Raw genomic sequence first — 19,117 nt, 5'->3', positions numbered from 1 at the left:
CCTTCTTATGCAACCTTTTCTTCCAACTACTATTGATACTTCATTAAAATCCCTTCCTAGGTACCAAGGTTTAGAGAAAACTATTTCATTTTAACCAACACCTCCCACAAATGCCTTCTATTAACCTCCTCATTCGGAGCATACACATTCCCAATAACACGATCAATACCAAAGTAAATCACAGTAGCACAAATCTCGTTGAGCAGCAATATTCTTTAAAAGCGAACACCTCTAGCTTCCAGATTCATAATAAATCCCTTGCACTGCCCTCATCATCCAAAGACATGTAGTCCAATTCGGCCATAAAGATCTCACAAAATTCTTATCAATTTCTGATTTTTTTTTTTTGTTTTTTTGTTTCTTGTAATAGAACCATATCCACTCTTTTTTCCTCTAATAAATCCGTCACCCTTCTTGTTTTCTCCACCTTTCTAAGCCATCTCACATTCCATGACAGAATCTTCATTAACACAACAAAGTTCACCTGAAAGCCCCCTTTTGAAGGTAGGCTAAGCCCCGCCTCCTTTATCCACCGCTGCACATCATACCTCATCATCCTCCTCCATTTGAGCAATCTTCTCCGATAACTCAACTTTGTACCCATCAAATTTCAACCCCAAAGCTTTTCCAATTTGTATTGTATTTTGGGCTTTCTATAAAATGTTCTTTTGCCTTCTTGAATTGTTGTTTAGTAATAATGACACTTAGACTGCAGATACAGCTCCACGAAATAGGGCTCCTCTTTGGAATCCACGTCTAAACAATACCAGTTTTCTCCATTTTTTTCTTCTATATCTTGACTTCATATCCCTTCTCTTCAGCTCGCAATCTCTTCTCTCTCCTATTAGAACCCTTTTGCTATGATTTTGTTGAGTTTCAACCTCAAACAATAAAGCCATGGGATGCTTACCATTGCTCCCAAGAATAGGCCCAGAACTTAGCCTAGAACTCAACTTAATTTCTAGTACCCTCCTTAGCAAATGGGCCGATCCTCAAATCATTTTGCCAACTTGTGTGTATATCAAGCCCAAGACCCAACCCATCAAACTAGCCATTACCCAAGACCACCTCCAAATTAATATTGGGCCTTCTTATATCATTTTCATTGAGGCTTCTCATGAGCCCAACAGATCCTAGCCCTTCATCTCTTCATCTTCCCAACTCCTCCTCTCACACTGGCCATATCTTCCAAGCATGCCTCCCTTGAGACCTGGGCTAACAATCAATGCTTCCGTCTCTGTATCTTGAACTTCCAAAGGTGTAACCGTTTCATTCACCAATGATACTAATGAATAGTTACAGGCATGCCCCTCCACAGTCTTTCTGTTTCCCACCTCGCACTTTATCTTCATTGCCATGTCATTCAGAATATCCATGTCAACCTTTGTGCATGCTACGTCCTCATCTTCTTTCTTGTTCCCCTAGCATTGCTCAAAGCTTTGATTAGCACCAGTAAAATTCCCCACTAGATCCTTTCCACTTAGTCCTTCCTTGCAAATGCAATGTACCTCCTGAAATCCATCTTCATGGTTGTTATCCTCAACTACCCTAATAGAGCAAATGCTGCCCCTGCATTCCAATATTACCATTTTGTCAATTCCCTCCAGTTGGGACGTGCATATTCTGAGTCTTCCACATTTTAGGAGTCCATGTGTGAGATATCCTCATCAAGCTCAACTTTTTCCCCCTCACAGCTCCCCTACCCTTTGAAAGTTTATGCTATTCCACATATTAGGAGGAAAACAGAGCTAATTCTGTTTGATTTGATTTTCAAAAAACTATTTTAAACGAATTTTCACTACAACATAAAAGAATTTTAGAGACCAAATATTTTGGTCTCTGAAAGTAAAAATTTTGTTGCAAAAGGCATTTAAAGACCAATTTCTACCATCATGTGGATAGTCTTTAAAAGGTCGTCCTGAAAAGTCAAAAACAAAGCTTTTAGTGACAAAATTTTGAAAATGTCACTAATAAATAGACTTTTAAGGACAATAATTTGGTCTCAAAATGGTTTATTTTTTTAGACAAAAAATTTGGTCCCAAAAAGATAATAATTCATCACTAATGTCTAATTTTTGTTGGTAAAAATATAATAACGACACTTTTTGTAACAAAAATATTTGGTCCCTAAAAAATAATTTTGTCCCTAAATTTTAGACTCTAAAACCTTAATTTTTTGTAGCGTTTCGTTTGTTTCAAGTGAATATTTTTTCATATTTTAGTCATTTTTTCCGTTATTTTTTAGATATATCAAGACTAGACAAACAAAAATCCACCTAAAATAGTTTTTAAAAAAGCAAGCCAAGTTCTTTTGGTTGTGGTTTTTAATTTAAGTGTTTTATTGTGATTTTAGTGCATAGTTTAACTTCTTTTTTTTTTTTTTTATTGGCAAAGAAGGAAATTTTATTTTTGTTTGATTTGTTTTTTCAAAAAATTATTTTAAACAAATTTTCGTTTGTTTCAATTGAATATGTTTTTTTATTATTTTAGTCATTTTTATTTTTAGTTTTTAGATACATCAAGATTAGACAAACAAAAATTCACCTGAAACTAGTTTCTGGAAAAACAAGCCAAGATATTTCTTTTGGTTATGCTTTTTAATTTAAGTGTTATACTGTGCTTTTAGTGCATATTTAAGATTTTTATTTAATTAATTAATTAATTTATTTATTTTCTATCGGCAAAGAATGAAACTTTATTCCACAAATCAAAACAAGATACAAAGGAAAAACTTTGAGAACCAAAACTGCAATCATTACCTAAACATTGCATCTCAAATATGTTGCCACCAAATGCAAAGCCAATTATGTTAAACCCAAAGCAAAACAAAATATTGAAGACAACCAAAGTTATGGATCAAATTAACTCAATTGCGTACGTACATATTGTCACGTAAAGTAATGGTGGATGGTGTAATTTCAAAACTGGAAATTCTTATAAGATACGTTATCAATAAATCTTAATAGTTAGATTTAATTTTTATTAATCAAAAGTTAGTCTAAATAAATTATCATTAAAAATAATTTTTTGTGACGATTTTTTGCATATGTCCACTGCTGGAAAATTTAGTTTTAGTGGCGTTTAAAAAACACCGCTATAGGTACTAAAAACGTCGCTAATTCTTTTTGTAGCGTTTAGTACCAAACGTCGACAACGTGGCCATCACTATAGCTTGATGGCGTTTGAAAAATGTCGCTATATTAGTATTGGCGGCGTTTTTAAAAATGCCGCCAAATGTCCTACCCTACCGGTACTATGACGTCACTATATGTTTAGCGACGTTTTTCAAACGCTGCCACATCTTCTTTTTTTTTAAATCTAAAAGGTTTAGGTGGCGTTTTAAAAAAAGCCGTGATAACGTTTTTTTTTATTATTTTAAATTGTGCTAATTTTATGTGAATGAATTGAAAAAATACTTGTAATGAAATTAAATAGCACAAAAAATGATTTTGGCTTCATTTTTGTCAACAATTTGCGCTAGCATCGCGATGGAACTCATTTGGGCAAAGTTCAAGGCCCTTATTGACTTTCACAGAAGCAACCAAATGAGGTAAGAGGCATTATCTCAACCCTCCACCATAGCTATCATAGGAATCCTCAAGTTCTAATACAAATAAAATTCAAAATTTATACTTTGAAATAATAATTACCAACAAAAAAAAAAAAAAAAACTTCAAAGTATAGTTTTTACAAAATGTTTTCCCAAACAAATGTTCATACATCAAGCTCCAAATCTTCCCACAACTATCAATCTTTTTCATAGTACAAACATGTGTTATCAAGGATATCAAAAAGGAAAGAAGCAACCTCCATATATTACATGCCATAATATCCAAAAGCTAAATGGTCCAAGCATTCATCTCCATATTCCATCATACATTCCATTCTATCCAAGAAAGATGCTCAAATGACCTGTTTTCATCAAAAACATAATCCATGTTAAAGTCAACTAAACAAAAAATAAATAAAAAAAATGTCCAAAAACAAATGCATCTCCTTATGCGGTCTAGTCTAGGCCTCAGTTTCCTCTCTCTAAACTGTAGGTGTGAGGAAAATGTGCCCAGTAGAATAATTCTAGCAAAAGTAAACATCAGTATGGTGACATGTCTAAGTGTACAAGATATGGGAAAAACATATTGGCCTTGTTTGGTTTGCTTTTGGGAGAGTAATTTTGGAGTAAAATTTTCAAAATTTTGTGTGATTTAGTGATTTTGGAAAAAAATTTCCAAAATCACTTTCTCTCTCCTACACATCAATCAATCACTTTTTCTCTTTCCTCTCTCCTTTTCAATCACTTTTTCTTTCACACACATTTACTTAACTACAACAAAATATCAAATCATCTCAAACTCCCATACTCCAAAATTATTTCCAAAATATACAACCAAACAAACTAAAAAAATTTCTAAACTGTCCCCAAATTTTTTTGTTTTGAAAATTTATCTCCCAAAACCAAACCAAACACACCCTTTAAATCTTTATATCTCACAATGTATGTCAACATTCCATTTTAATACCATCATAAGCATTTCCTTGCCATTTCATTACACCAGTGATCCCACCCAATTCCAATATATCATTTCAAGTTCCAATTTCCATATCCAACTCACACATTTACACACATCCATACTCATACCCACACACACCAGAGACAAATACTCTACAGTCTTATTTTCTCCCCCTATCATACAGACTTCATGATAGCTAAAAAAAAAAAAAAAGAAGAATAAAGGTCAATCCATTACCCAAAACCCTTTTAACTATTATGCAAATTTTCATGTGGGCTCATTATTAATGTTTATCAAAGGATGACCAGGAATCCAATGAACCGTTGTTTCGTGCTGATTTTTCAAAATTTGGCATCTCCAATTGACGAAGAGTTGATCTGATGTGGTAATTCTCTCATAGTGACTAAATAACACTAAATTGGAGTATGATAATAATTATTCCACTGTTCTCTTTCCTCTAGCTGTTGTTTTTAAGGTATATTTAGCAACTACATTTTCAGTAATTATAATGGAGTTATAAATTTTCTGTGATTTTCGGGATGTCCAAAAGTATACAATATCAATTCTACTCAGAGTAGTTAGGAAGTTGCACAGTTATGTCCAAAAGTTTACAATGCATAGAAATGATTGACTAGAAATAAAAGTAAAGTAGTCAGGATAGAACTAATAGAGTACCAGAAAAATGGACTGCCGAAAAAATAAAGACAAAAATTGCATGAAAATAATTGATAAGAAATAAAACTAAAGCAAGGATGGAACTCTTAACATAATGCTGGAAACAAACTTACATAGAATTCTTGCTGAAGGCAGCATGTATAAAAGCCCAAATTGGATGTGATACCGCATCTTTGAGATGAGCGAGATTGATTGATAAAAATAGGTTTTAGTATCTTTCTTTGATAAAAGCATACTCCTTCTAGGCAAGTGAATACCTAATAAGCAAAAAGAATTAAAGATAATAAGTCAAATTTGAACAAGAATCCCCGAAAGGTACCTGAACAACTATAGAAACAAGATAAAGAAAAGGAAAATGGAAAAATAAAAAGGGGCTACAAACTAAATCCAAGTGTTATCTTCTTTGGGAGATTTTGATGCAATATGCATATCAAGCATTTTCTCCACCTATCAGCTTTCTGTTTCAAATGTCTGTCATAGAGGTGCAATCTGCAATCTTACCAGCTCAAACTTCATTTATATATTTAACATATTGATTCCATAAGGAACAGGTGATATGATAACATTATTTTGATATAATAAGAAGAGCAAGATAGACCAAAATGAATCCAGTTTACATGGCTAAAGAAAAAAAAAATTGTGGGATAAAAAGAAATCTTTGACACCAAATGAAAATCAATTAAGAAAAGAATCAAACAAAATTTCTTCACAACACTACAACAAAATGCACATTCGGCAACTAAAATTGGCGACTAAAAAAAATTTAGTCGCCAAAAGTTATAGAAATGGCGACCAAAAATTTTTTTAGTCAACAAAAATAAAATATTTAGCAACTAATTTTTTTTTAGTCGGGGTATATTCATTATTGGCCACTAAAAAAAAATTTAGTCGCTAAAAATGCTAGAATTGGCAACAAAAAAACAAACTTAGTCGCTGTATATTGACTTTTGACTACTAAAATATTTAGTCGCCGAATGAAAAATAAAAAAATTATTTTTTCTCTTTAGCGACTAAAGTTTTAGTCGCCAAAAGATTACTTTCAGCGACAAAAAAAAATTAGTCGCCGTATATTGACTTTTGGCTACTAAAATATTTAGTCGCCGAATGAAAAATAATTTTTTTTTTTTTTTTCTCTTTGACGACTAAAGTTTTAGTCCCTAAAAACTTACTTTCAGCGACAAAAAATTATTTTAATCGCCTTTATCTGACAAAAAGTAAATTTTTTTATTTTTTATCTTTGCTAACCTATCTTCAGCGACTAATAGTCGCCAGATCTGTTCAAAATTTTACTGGGAAAAATTTCATTTTGGCGCCTAAATTTTTGCCCAAATGTATTACTTCTTCACACGGTTCTTTCTCTCTCTTACTCTCCCTCTGTCTGTCTCTCACACCGAGAATCAATCACTTGTACTACCCTCTCGGCTCCCTCGAATCGATTGTGAACCCGGTTCAACCCACCTTGGCCACAGAGGACATGGGAGCCAGACGCTTCACACTAAACATTTCTAGGGTTAATGGGTCGGTGGCGATTGATACAGGAATCCGATCCGAAGCAGCTGGGAATGGCGTACAGAGATTCGTTCTTGCTCTTTGTTGTATAGCATTGCATCTATAGGTACGAGATTGATCATTTCTCATCATAATTATTAATTTTTTCTTTCTTTTTTATGAGTTTGTTTGTGTATTTTTGCGATTGATTATCATACGAGTAATTGAATTTGGGGCCACAAAATTATTCAATTGAAGTCGAATGTGATTCCACTCCTTGTTCATGGGTTGGAGTCGAATGTGACTCCAATCATCACCACAACCACTTTGTAGTTTCTTTAAACCTCTCTGGTTTTCAAATATTGGGTCAATTAGGACCTGAGATAGCTGAATTGACCCAATTAAAGTCCATTGATTTCCGCAACAATGGTTTCACAGGCTCAATCCTTTCTGAATTAGGTAATTGTAGTCTCATTGAATACTTGGAACTCTCCCAAAACAGCTTCACTGGTGATATACCAGAGAGCTTTGGGAATTTGCTGAATTTGAGATTCATAAACTTGTATTCTAATTTCATGAAAGGTTCAATCCCTGAATCTCTGTTTCGAATCCGACATTTGGATGCTGTTTGGCTCGATATGAACGAACTTAACAGTTCAATCCCATTGAATGTTGGCAAAATGAGTGAGATTTCATCTCTTTGGCTATATGGTGATCAATTGTCAGGCACCATTCCTTCCTCCATAGGAAATTGTACCAAATTGGAAGAACTTTACTTGAATGATAATCAATTTGTTGGGGATTTACCAGAGAGTTTGAATAATCTTGAGGAGCTAATGTATCTTGATGTTCGTAATAACAGTCTAGAGGGTACTATTCAATTGGGTTTGGGTAGTTTCAAGCAAATGGACACTTTCGTCTTGTCTTTCAACTATTTTAGCAGTGGTATTCCACCAAGGTTGGGAAATTGTAGTAGCTTAACTCAACTTGTCATTGTTCGTTGTGGTTTAATTGGTCTTATCCCACATTCACTTGGACAATTAACCCAGCTGACACTTATTTACCTCTGTGAAAACCGTTTATCGGGTAGAATACCACCTGAACTTGGCAATTTGAAATCCCTGAATGATCTCCAGCTGTATGACAACCAACTTGAGGGGGAAATCCCAAGCGAATTAGGGTTGCTGAGTGAGTTGCAAAACCTTTTCTTGTTTACTAACCATTTGGATGGTGAGATTCCAATAAGTATTTGGAAGATTCAGAGCCTTGAGTTCCATTTTCCGATTAGCTAGATCGGTCTCCCTATTTCTCTCTCTTTCTTCCTTCCTCTATTTCCCCATTTCTCACACTTGCCCTAGGGTTTTATATGATTTTTGTTGTTTAATTTTGTGTTGAATTTGAGTTAATGTTGTGTTGATTTCCCACACTTGGTATAGGGTTTGTGTTGATTTTTACACAGAAATCCCAAATTCAAGCTGGATTAAGCAAGAATTTGGGACATGATTGGGGTATTCTAATTCTAAACTATTTAGTAACACAGATTGGTTACCACATATTTAAGCAAATTTTGAGGAAGGTTGAAACACAAATTTATTGTGTTTATAAATCTCATTGTGTGGATTGGGAAATCTCATGTTACATGTTTATAAATCTCATGTTTATAAAGCTCTCTCCCCATATTACATGTTCAAGTTCTTGAAGAAGACAAGAAAAGGTGGATGGATGTCATTGGGTGGAATTTTATTGTGCATAACAGGTAAGATTTAAAAACAATTTTACAAGGATATTCTATGCTTTCTTTCTAGTCCTTCAAGTGTATTTGTTCTTTCTAACCACTGTTGCAACTTAGATGAAGCAACAACACACCAATGTAAATTTCATTGGTTTTGTGCTCGTCATCAGACTGGTCTTCATAAGGAACCAATTTGGATCGACACTCAAAATACTCATCTAATGTAAATTTCAAATCCCAAGAATATAAAATTTGTGTGACACGTACTCCAGGCAAAAAACATGAACATTTTCAGATGTTTTATGTTTCGTACATTCAATATTAATCTGCAGATTATCTTGAAAACTAATTATTATTATTATTATTATTATTATTATTATTATTATTATTATTATTATTATTATTATTATTATTGTCTTTACAATTTATTTATTTTTTTCTGTCTTAACATTTTTGTATGCATCGAATTGATTGGATATATAAAATCATTGAAGTGTTCTGTGTAGGTATTACGAGTTTCGACAAATACTATATTTGTGATTTCTTGTATGCCATGTAGCTTAGAAAGGTCTTTGGGCAACTTGCTAGGATGTTTCTTAAGTTTTTCCCTTGTGTTAAAACCTACCATCACCTACTCCACCTACTACACTTACCACCACCTACTACCACCTACTACACACCTACCACTACCACCTACTACCACCTACTTCACTACATCTCCTATATAAGGAGCCCCTCACCATTTGTAAAATACAATACACATCAATCAATAATACATCAATTTTAACATGGTATTAGAGCCGGTTTAGAATCTCCTATTTTCGCTTCCCCAGCGGGCGGCAACCTCACCTTAGCCGCCCGCCGGACCTCAACCTATTCCGCTGTCATCTCTATCAATACATAAATATACATACCTACATAGATACAAACTTGTAATCGAATCAATCGATCGATCTCTCTCAAGAAAAATGGATGCGTTCTCGTCGTTCTTCGAATCTCAGTCGTCGTCTCGCAACAGTTGGAGTTACGATTCTCTCAAGAACCTCCGTCACCATATGTTTGTGCTGCAACTTTCAAAGTAGCCTCTCTTTGCTCTTGAGGCTGTGATCATTCAAGAAGCAGTGCCATTGCGTGCCAGCAAAGGTCCATCCTCTGATGGTCTTCAACAGAAGTACACACAAAGTGGTGGCAGACCGTTTGTTCTTTCAACTTTGATTGTGGGCTTTGACCCTCACACTGGTGTGCCATCGCTATATCAGACAGATCCATCAGGTACTTTTTCTGCATGGAAAGCTAATGCAACTGGGAGAAACTCTAATTCAATGCGAGATTTTTTGGAGAAAAATTATAAAGAAACTTCTGGGCAAGAAATTGTCAAACTTGCAATTCGCGCCTTGCTCGAAGTTGTTGAGAGTGGGGGAAAGACCATTGAAGTTGCTGTGATGACGAAGGAGCATGGCTTGCGGCAACTTGAAGAAGAGGAAATCGACACCATCGTTGCTGAGATCGAAGCTGAGAAAGATGCTGCCGAGGCTACAAATAATGCAAAGAAGAAGGATTCAGCCGTGGAAGGTAGTAGCAGTGGTGGTGTCACAGCAAACCAGAGTGAGAGAAAGCCATCCAATTTGTCAAGGAGGGATGGCAATCAAAGGCCATCTAAGATGGATTTTGAAGTTCCTCCGACAGAGCATGTTCCAAGGGTACTGCCAAAAGATGAGGACCCAAGCTTGGTTAATAGAAATAAAAGCATGCTCGGACAGCTTTTGGGGACATTGGAGAGAGAAATATATTATATAACTTTTTTTATTCTAAAATATGCTCCACTCACAACCATCATCACAGTTTCACACTTTTTCAAACCCACTTTAATCATCTCCCTCCTTTCCCTTAATTTATTCCACCCACGATTTCACCCTTTTTTTTTTATATATATATATATATATTTTTATTATAATCTATTTCCCCTATCCCTACCATTATTAGTGAGAGCATCACCCGTTTTTCCGTTATCTTATTATTATTTTTTTATATTCCACCAAAAAAAAAAATAATAATAATAAAATAAAAAAAATAAAAATAAAAATACACCGCTGTTTTTCTTATCCCCCATCCACAAATATTTTTATCTATTTTCTTTCTCCATTGTTTTATTTTATTTTATTTTTATTATTACACAAAACAACAACACAAAATAACACCAACAACATTCCACCACCTTGTCATTTTATTCATATCAGGGGGATCCACCCCGATCACAATTTTACACCAAAAAAAAAAAAAAAAAAAACAAACAAACAAACAACAACAACAACAACAAATCCACCACATCCACAGGCAGGATTTTCTTCTCTACTCTGCCGTCGGTCTCTTCTTCTTGCCTCCGTCCTGAGCGGCCCTTGACGGTGCTGCCTCCGTGTTTTCCACGCCACCGAGCACGTTCACTCCCCCATACTCCTCCACTGCAGCATATGGCGGACCTCCAAATCGAAACATCACGGTGGCCTTCCGCTTCAGCTCCTTATTTTCCGCCTTTAGCACACTTATCTCTGCTCGCGCATCCTTATACATGCGTTGGAGCAGAGCCAGCTGGGCGTTTAACTGCTGCACCTCATTTGTCCTACTCTGCAGCCGGTGCGACAGGTTTGTGACCGCCGTCATGGTCTCCACACATGACTTCAAAGTATACTGATTGGCCTCAATATCAGTTTGCACCGCCATTTTTTGCTCCACCGACCGCATCGGAAAGTTCAACGGAGCAAAACCAGAGGCGCTTGGTTGAGGTTCACTGGCCACCGCACCAGTTATCTCTCTTGTTGACTCGTTGAGGTCGGGAAAGAGAGTGAGCAGACCACGGGACGAAGAGGCCATATTCTGGGTAGCTGAACGGGAAGACGAGGCCATGTTATGGGTTGCTGAGTGTTTCAGAGAAGGGTTGGTTACAGAGTGTTTACAGAGTGTTTCAAGATTTGCAGCTCTTAGCGACAAGCTCTCAGAGAACGAAGAGGTTTCAACTGGTTTGTTATGCTTCCAAGCCTCAGCCTCCGCTTCGGTTTATAAAGACCATGATGAAGAGGCAGACACGCGCATCAAGCGCCTCTCGGTGCTCGCCGACAACTTGGGCGCGCCTTTTGATGGCACGTCTTTTGATGACACGCCTTTTTATGGATTGGGCACGCCTTTTGACAGATTGGGTACACCTTTTGAGGGTGCGACTTTTTAGGGGTCCGACAAGACTCTGTAAACTGTCCCGACATTGATTCTGGTTAGTTTCTACAAGGGTCCAGCAAGACTCCGTAAACTGTCACAATAACTGTCACAACACCTTTTGAGGGTGCGACTTTTTTAGGGGTCCGACAAGACTTTGTAAACTGTCTCGACATTGATTCCGGTTAGCTCCTTCATGGGTCCGACAAGACTCTGTAAACTGTCCCGACATTGATTCCGATTAGTTTCTACAAGGGTCCAGCAAGACTCCGTAAACTGTCACAACAACTGTCACAACATTGTCTGCTACAACGGTCCGACATGACCCCATAAACTGTCTTCTACATCGATCCAACACGAGCCAGTGTCTTCTACATCGGTCTGCCATAACCATACAGTCTTCTACAACGGTCTGACACGACCATACAGTGTCTCCTATCCATTTTTTATTTTTCAGATTATTTTCTTGTTTTGTTACTCTCTCCAAACTCAAGTTGGTTAGTTCCTATCCCCCTTGAGTTTGCGGGGGGCTGTTAAAACCTACCATCACCTACTCCACCTACTACACCTACTACCACCTACTACACACCTACCACTACCACCTACTACCACCTACTCCACTACATCTCCTATATAAGGAGCCCCTCACCATTTGTAAAATACAATACACATCAATCAATACATCAATTTTAACACCTTGGCACTTTTTAATCTATGTTCTTTCGATTTGATGAATTATTTATAATAGCAAGACCTCATTTTAATCCATTCAAGAAGGATCATGGAGCTCCTTCATTGTTGCTGGCCCAGATGGTGTGTGTTCAGTTTCTTTTACTTATTCATTGATGCTATTGATATTATTATTTGGAGTGGATTCATTTAATAGCCTATACTTTTGTTTCCATGTTTCAGGGGTTGCAGAGATTATGATTAAAGACATGTTGGTATATTAAGAGCAATTTCCTTCATTCCAAAATTGTTACTATTTGTTTCGTAATGATGACGAAAAGAAAAGAGGATTTAATTGATGTCATATTCTGTTAATTTGATTATTGACCTACTACACACAGTAAGGGATTAAACTTGTTTCAATTGCTGCACCAAAAAAATGTAGTTTCAAATGCCATAGAGAATACTATTTTAAATCTCTCATTTTTCCATCATATGGAAAGCTTTGATTTGATGGAATTATGTGTACACCTTGTTTTCAAATTTGTAGATTCCGTTAAGTGGGCAACATTCCATATTGGGGAGGGCAGTGGTTGTGCATGCAAATCCTGATGACCTTGGGAGAGGTATGGTTCATTCTTTGCATCTTATGTCATATTACAATGCCTAAACTTGAAATCAAAAGCAATACTTCCAAAGTATGTATATTTACTTGAGAGATTAAATGTGTAGGTAAATGTGATACCAAGCACCTGTTATTGTTGGGTCAAAGAGCTAAAGATATTTGAAGTGGATATTATTATTATTATTATTATTATTATTATATATTTTTTTTGTGGTCTTATCATGGAAGGGGATTTCAATGGGACATCAAAATGCATCAAATTGTTGTACTTGGGAAATTTTAATCAGAGTGAAAGCACAGATCTATCTAGTAGGTGGGCTATGTTGATAGAAACTTATACTTTAGCACAAGTAGAATTATATGAAAGGCACATAATGATTTAGTTTCTTGCCAATATTATTAATCATGTCCACAGCTTGCTTCAACTTTGTTTTTTAAGTAGTTCTGTTCTTGATACACCCCTGGAATGATGCTAGTCTTGTGTGCTTTAGAAAGTGGGTTTAGAAAATGATCTTCTATATCATTTTCTTATTTTATTTTGTTTTATTTTACATGGATTGAAGTCAAACCTGGCTCAACATACACTTGCCAACTTGATCTGGGAGTAAAGCTTCGCATATCTCAGGTTTATTTTCCTTTGTCAAACTAATGCCTCATTCCTGGATTCAACCATATATAGTCAACAAAACTCTGGTTTTAGATCCCAAATTTCTCAAGGTTTTATTTATATTTTAAAAAATTTATGTATATATATATGTTACAATTTATCTCTTGTTTTGTAAAAGACACCCAATTTTGATATAAAAACAAGGCCTATAAAAAAATATAAAAAAAATCAATGTTTTACTATCTAAAAAAAAACCAATATTTTAAAACTTAGATGTTATAGTTAATAAAATAGATAATCAATTGAGTTAGCTCAATTGGCCTTTTTTGTGTACATTTTGACTAAGAGAGGTGGTAAGGGAAGGATGGATCATTTATGGATCCTTGGTTTGAGTTTGATGGACTATGTACTCATAAGCAGTTGATGGGATGGTTATGTGAATTGTATGTTTTAAAATTGAAGTATTGTCCTTGCTGTGAGCGGGCAATTAACAATTAGCATAGTCATCTTGATTGCAATCTTTCCATGTATTTTCCCCCTTAAGTTAGCAATCAAACATGGAAACAATATGATCCATTTTTTTTAACACAAAATATTTCACATATAATATTTTAGGTTTCAACAAATAGGGTGTTAAATCATATAATTAAAAACAATTTGTGTTTGATTCATATTAAAAATGATAATGACGTAACATTTTGTTTGGCTCATTCAATTCATGAGGTTAGGCTTTAACCTCAATAAATAGATAGATGATTGCTAGTTGTTGTTGTTGGTTTTTTTTTTCCTCCTAGATGATTGCAAGAAGCAGGATTACCCAGCTTTTCATTCTTTGGAACAGAGCTTTGTCATAATGTCCAATTGAGATTACTGTCCAAATTGAAATCCAGGATTCTCATTTTACAGATCTGATTTGATTTTCTAAAAAATGGAGATCCTGTGTGTTTGGATTTGCTTTGTTCTGCTTTGTTTGAAGTCCATGAGTGCAAATATGTTTGTTAATTTTGCATTGTTTCTTACTGTGAGGAGATTGAACACCATGAGCCCATATTGTTGCTTACATGTGCTAGTGTTAGACTGAGGCACGATGACAATAAATAAGTACTTTTGACTTTCATTGATTGTTATCCATGTTTTCTCTTTTGACAATAAATAAATAGATTCAATGTGTTTGGTTTTTTGCTTTTGTTCTATTTTGTTGAAATAGGTAAATTTCTTCCATTTCATTCATGAGACTGACCAATGCTTATGAACAATTATATGCAAAGTGGCATGCTTTTCTACAGAGAAACATTTCTTCAATCATGCTGGGTCTAACAAATGCTTTGGGCATGCCAATGTTGAATTGTGCTAGTATAATATATAGCTTAAAGTAGTTTTGTTAATGAAGCTACTCAATTTTATTATTCTAACAACTTTATGCACGTCCTACCTATTGAATGAGATTTGCGAACTAAATGGCATGGTCAATTGTGGTGTACGACATGAGCACATACATAAGGCTTCCTCCTAAGGTTTTTCCTTTATTCCATTTCTGTATTGGCTGAGTTATTATTATGGTTAAGTTACATTTATTTTGTTGAACTTTAGCATGATTTAAACTTACCCGAAAAATGACAAAAAGGGGGTGAAAATGGGAAACAACCCCCAAACCACCGTACGGATGTCACGGCCACCTTCCTCGTGACAAATAGGACCTGTCACAATAGACGGAATATCATTAGCACACATAGTTTGGGAATTAGAGCCAAAAATGCATTAAACTTAACCAAAAAATATTAAAGGGGTGAAAATGCGAATCAGCCCCAGAACCAGCATATGGATGTCACGGCCACCTTCCTTGTGATGAAGAGGGCCTGTGACAACAGACGGAATGTAATTAGCACACGTAGTTTGGGAGTTAGAGTCGAAAATGCATTAAACTTAACTGGAAAAGGGTGTTAAGGGGGCGAAAATGCGAATCAGCTCCCAAACAACCGTACAGATGTCACGGCCACCTTCCCATCACAAATAGGACTTGTAACAACAGACAGAACGTAATTAGCACACATAGTTTGGGAGTTAGAGCCGAAAATGCATTAAACTTAGTCGAAAAAGAGCGTTTTGGGGGCGAAAATTCATAACAGCCCCTGAACCACCGTGTGACTCACACGGACAGTTTCTCCATGACAAATAGGACTTGTGAGAACTGACGGAACGTAATTCGGACCCGTAGGTTGGGAGTTAGAGCCGAATACGCCATAAACTTAGTCAAAAAAGGGCGTTTCGGGACGAAAATTCAAAACAGCCCCCGAACTACCGTGTGGCTCACACGGATAGCTTTGCCCTGACAAATAAGACTTGTGAGAACTGACAGAACGTAATTCAGACCCGTAGGTAGAGAGTTAGAGTCGAATACGTTTAAAACTTAGTCGAAAAAGGGCATTTCGGGGGCGAAAATTCAAAATAGCCCCCGAACCACTGTGTGGCTCACATAGATAGCTTCGCCATGACAAATAGGACTTGTGAGATCTGATGGAATGTAATTTGGACCTGTAGGTGGAGAGTTAGAGCTGAATATGTTCAAAACTTAGTCGAAACAGAGCGTTTCGGGGGCAAAAATTCTAAACAACCCCCGAACCACCGTGTGGCTCACACGGACAGTTCTCCCATGACAAATAAAACTTGTGAGAACTTATGGAACGTAATTCGGACCCATAGGTTGGGAGTTAGAGCCTAATACGCCCTAAACTTAGTCGAAAAAAGGCGTTTCGAGGGGCAAAAATTCAAAATAGCCCCCAGAACCATCATGTGACTCACACGGACAGTTTTCCCATGATAAATAGGACTTGTGAGAATTGACGGCATGTAATTCAGACCCGTAAGTAGGAAGTTAGAGCCGAATACGCCCTAAACTGAGTCGAAAAAGGGCGTTTCGAGGGCGAAAATTCAAAACAGCCCCCGAACCACCGTGTAACTCGCACGGACAGTTTTCCCATGACAAATAGGACTTGTGAGAACTGATGGCATGTAATTCGGACATGTAGGTAGGGAGTTAGAGTCGAATACGCCCTAAACTTAGTCCAAAAAGAACGTTTCGAGGACAAAAATTCATAATAGCCCCCGAACTACCGTGTAACTCACATGGACAGCTTCCCCATGAAAAACAGGACTTGTGAGAGCTGACAGAATGTAATTCGGACCCGTAAGTTGGGAGTTAGAGCCGAATACGCCATAAACTTAGTCAAAAAAAGGCGTTTTGGGGGCGAAAATTCAAAACAACTCCTGAACCACCTTGTGGCTCATACGGACAGTTCCCCCATGAAAAATAAGACTTGTGAGAACAAACGAAACGTAATTCGGACCTGTAGATTGGGAGTTAGAGCTGAATACGCCCTAAACTTAGTCAAAAAAGAGTAAAAATTCAAAACAGCCCCTGAACGATCGTGTGGTTCGCACAGACAGTTTCCCCATGAAAAATAGGACTTGTGAGAGCTGACAGAATGTAATTCGGACCCGTAAGTTGGGAGTTAGAGCCGAATACACCATAAACTTAGTCGAAAAAGGGCGTTTAGGGGGCGAAAATTCAAAACAACCCCTAAACCACCTTGTGGCTCATACGGATAGTTCCCCCATGAAAAATAAGACTTCTAAGAACTGACGGAACGTAATTCGGACCCGTAGGTTGTTAGTTAGAGCCGAATATGCCCTAAACTTAGTCAAAAAAGAGCATTTCAGGGGCAAAAATTCAAAATAGCCCCCGAACGACCATGTAGCTTGCATAGATAGCTTCGCCATGACAAATACAACTTGTGAGAACTGATGGAACGTAATTCGGACCCGTAGGTTGGGAGCTAGAGTTGAATACGCCCTAAACTTAGTCGAAAAAGGGTGTTTCAGGGGCGAAAATTCAAAATAGCCCCTGAACAATTGTGTGGCTTTCACAGATAGCTTCGCCATGACAAATACGACTTGTGAGAATTGACGGAACGTAATTCGGACCTGTAAGTTGGGGGTTAGAGCCGAATACGCCCTAAACTTAGTCGAAAAAGGGCGTTTCGAGGGCGAAAATTCAAAATAGCCCCCGAACCACTGCGTGGCTCATACGGGCAATTCCCTCATGACAAATAGGACTTGTAACAACTGACGGAACGTAATTCGGACCCGTAGGTTGGGAGTTAGAGTCGAATACGCCCTAAACTTAGTCGAAAAAGGGCATTTCAGGGGTAAAAATTCAAAACAGCCCCCAAACCACTGTGTGGCTTGCACAGATAGCTTTGCCATGACAAATATGGCTTGTGAGAACTGGCGGAACATAATTCGGACCCGTAGGTTGGGAGTTAGAGTCGAATACGCCCTAAGGCGAAAATTCAAAATAGCCCCCGAACCACCGTGTGGCTCACACGGACAGTTCCCCCATGAAAAATAGAACTTGTGACAATTGACGGAACGTAATCCGGACCCGTAGGTTGGGAGTTATAGCCGAATACGCCCTAAACTTAGTCGAAAAAGGATTTTTCGGGAGCGAAAATTCATAACAGCCCCCTATCCACCGTGTGGCTCACACAGACAGTTCCCCCATGACAAATAGGACTTCTAAGAACTGATGGAACGTAATTCGGACCCGTAGGTTGGGAGTTAGAGCCGAATACGTCCTAAACTTACTCGAAAAAGGGTTTTCCAGGGGCGAAAATTCATAACACCTCGCAAATAGGCCTTACACTTAGTCGAAAAACTTACAACACTTAGTTGAAAAAGCAACAACTTTATTAAAATAACATCTACATATTCTAATAATTGTCTTTATATATTTATAGGACGAAGAAATTACATATTATATTGTTTGTGCAGTTGGTTGGAATAAATATTGCATGATATATATATACACTTTCTTTTATTTCAAAGAAGACATTTTTCGATTGTTCTATCTTAAATGCATGTTAGAACATGTTCCATATGGCTGACTGAATTGATATTTTCTAACCAATTCTAATGTTTCGCTTTTTGTTTTTCTTTGTAGATGACTTTGTTGTGTGGACTTGTGGATAATCCACATTAGTGTATAGGGAAGAATTTTCACTTTTGTGTAGAACTAATATAATATTTTTGTCGTCCTCAGCTTTTGTGTAGTTCATTATTACTTTTGTCGTGGTTCATATATCACCTTTTGTTGTGGTACAGATTACGATGGTAATTTGTACCATGCCAAATGGTAGTTTCGTTTAGTAGTAAATGTATTTTTTTTTTGTATACGGAGGGTTTTGATTTTTGTATGATATATTTTGTGTGGAATTATTATTTTAGTTTAGACAATAGTTGATTTGTATAGACTTTGATATTTAATGTTATTTATTTTTGGTATATGGATGCAGATTGTGGAATGATTGATAGTATATATTATTTTGTTTTTATATGTATTACAGGTTGCATTGTATATAGACAGGTTATGGAGAAATTATAATTTTGCGATAAAACATAATATCATGTTTTTGGCGACTAAACAATTAGTAGTTAAAAAGAAATTGGGAAAAGGCATTTGGTGACTAAAAGTTTTGTAGCAAAAAAAAAAAGACATTTGGCGACTAAAGGTTTTGTATCCAAAAAAAAAAAGACATTTGGCGACTAAAAGT

General features: G+C 36.6%; 1 long non-coding RNA gene across 4 annotated transcripts; it reads left to right on the top strand.

Moving 5' to 3' along the window:
• The first annotated feature begins 6,476 nt into the window (after positions 1-6,476).
• On the top strand, positions 6,477-18,851 carry LOC145824503 (uncharacterized). 4 transcript variants are annotated; one of them, XR_014366076.1, is made up of 5 exons: positions 6,477-6,798; positions 12,520-12,676; positions 12,827-12,902; positions 13,465-13,526; positions 18,508-18,851. It is a non-coding gene; the product is annotated as an uncharacterized LOC145824503 (long non-coding RNA). The 4 variants fall into 4 exon arrangements; XR_014366074.1 differs by lacking the exon at positions 18,508-18,851 and adding an exon at positions 14,303-14,676; XR_014366075.1 differs by lacking the exons at positions 6,477-6,798; positions 18,508-18,851 and adding exons at positions 12,289-12,420; positions 14,303-14,676.
• Positions 18,852-19,117: the final 266 nt, after the last annotated feature.

This window comes from Camellia sinensis, chromosome 4 (genome assembly GCF_055761805.1).
Source record: "Camellia sinensis isolate YWXY chromosome 4, ASM5576180v1, whole genome shotgun sequence".
NCBI classification, from domain to species: domain Eukaryota; kingdom Viridiplantae; phylum Streptophyta; class Magnoliopsida; order Ericales; family Theaceae; genus Camellia; species Camellia sinensis.
Note: the sequence above shows the minus strand (reverse complement) of the source record. Positions and strands in the feature narration are given on the sequence as shown.